The following is a 2,030-nucleotide window of genomic DNA, read 5'->3' on the forward strand; positions in this document are numbered from 1 at the left end:
GGAAAAATAGATTCTTGGTCACTTTCATGCAACAGCCAAGTACTACCCTGGTGTTTCTTCTGACTTCATGATGACCTTTGCTTTGGGCACAAAGTACCCTGGCTGTCCCTTCAGGGCCACTGCACTAGTTCCTGTCTCTCTGCTGCTATAACAGAGCCAGGTTCTTCCTCTTTGCTACTGGAGCAGAGACATTGATGGTAACCTATGATCTGCTGTGCTCGGCTAGGAGGTACAGCTCAGAATATACAGTTTATACTAAAAGTTAAGGGGGAAATACAGCTGAGAAATTTTGTGAAGACTTGAAATCCCACACCATCGCTATTCTGTATTCCACATTTTTGGCTGTATTCTGTTTCTGTTCTGTTCTTTTTTTTTCTGACCTATGAACTAGACAGACTCATGGTGTTGCTGTATCACACACACATCCTCGCCACCCCATCCCTTCCGCAGCATGTCCAATGCAGAAAGGAAAACTATCTTCACAGCTTCTGCTGCCTTGGAGCCTCTGTTCCTGCTCGGCTCAACACTTCTCATGGCTGTTTTGTCTCTCTCCTGAACTCAATGACAGAAAGGGCTTAGAGACAGGCAGCTTCCTACCACCAGGTACATTCCAGAGAGCTTTAATTAGTTTGGGAATGTAAAACATTGTGAAAAACAGCTATTTAAGATCCCACAAAGAAAGCACCTGAGAAAAATTAAGTTACTCTAGGAAAACTCTAGTTCAGCTGTCCTCTGTGCAAATGCTACTAGATGGAGACTGCTAGTGTCCCCTGCAGCGTTCATGGCAGGCACAGCAGAATGAGACAGGTGTAACAGAGCTTGTGTTCTGTTGTCATGTTTATGGACAGATCCCGACTGTGTATAGATATAAATCAGGAGTAATTATGCTCACACCAACTACAAAGACTAGTTAGAGATTGGAGTTTAGTTAAGAATAAACTAATGATATGCTGCCTCGTGCTCTTCTTCCCAAGCCCTTAGTTTATGGGGGCTGTGAGAGAACACAGACCTCTGTCTTCTTAACTATATTTGGACTCCCCTTCTGTGTGTGTGTGTGTTCATAGTAACAACTATTCATTTGTTAACCGAGGTTAAAAAATTGAAGACTGTTATTGAGGGGCAGACTTGACTAGATCAGTTCTGTCTCCTTGCCTATGGCTGATAAGTTTGTTTGCCTCAGTGGGAAACTTCAAGAAAGAGAACTAATCTTTCCCATTCGGCTCAGTCATCTAAAGTTCCCATTTTGGTATGCAGTAGTCATAAATACTGTATAAATTTAAAATTTATTGAACCAAGTGAACATGATAGATTTCCTGCAAACAGAGGTTTATGCTAGTTATGTTCTTTCACATTAGCATAGTTGTCTAAATTGATCAAGCATGTGTGCATTTGATGCTTGTAAACAAATTTTCTTATGTTCTGCTGTTTCTAGAAGAAGCAGGGTCAGTATGACATTTCAAATTCCAGATGATATGAGGAGTTTGTGTAACTTTACAGTTAAAAATTTAAGTAAATGAAAAATGTTAACCTAAGATGAACATACCTAATCCGGGCTTGCCAGAAGTGTCTTTGTGTGAAAGGCATCTGGGTACTTACAAACTGAACCAGGGAGTCAGTTCCTGCAGTGATCTGTAATACAGAGAATGCTGCATTTTCGTCATCATTCTTCTTCTTGTGCACAGACTGCTCTTTGTCTGCCAAAGTTAACAAAACAAAAAACCACAACAATTTGCTGGTGTTTTCTCTTGTTGCACTTTATTAGGACTGTGCTACATTTGAAAAGTAGAGCTTGGGCACGGAGCCAGCACCCTGGAGCTGACTTAGTAACTCCTTTGAAGGGACACGTGAAAGATGGCACAGAGTGCTTGCCAGTTTTTTCCAGTTTAGTTCTGATTGTGAGATAGCGCCTGACTTTACTATGACAAAAAGCCACTGAAAACCCTAAATCTTCAGCTTTTTAGACCAAAATTTATAAGCAGGACTTAATGCTTCAGTCCCTCTAGAAACATCTTTGATTTGGGTTTACAGGT

General features: G+C 41.0%; 1 protein-coding gene across 1 annotated transcript in view; it reads left to right on the top strand.

Annotated features, from left to right (window-relative positions):
• LOC104282829 (transmembrane protein 68-like) overlaps positions 1 to 2,030 on the top strand; it is a 15,734-nt gene that overhangs the window by 7,280 nt on the left and 6,424 nt on the right. The window lies entirely within an intron of this gene.

This window comes from Charadrius vociferus, unplaced genomic scaffold (genome assembly GCF_000708025.1).
Source record: "Charadrius vociferus isolate BGI_N301 unplaced genomic scaffold, ASM70802v2 scaffold483, whole genome shotgun sequence".
Taxonomy (NCBI): Eukaryota; Metazoa; Chordata; class Aves; order Charadriiformes; family Charadriidae; genus Charadrius; species Charadrius vociferus.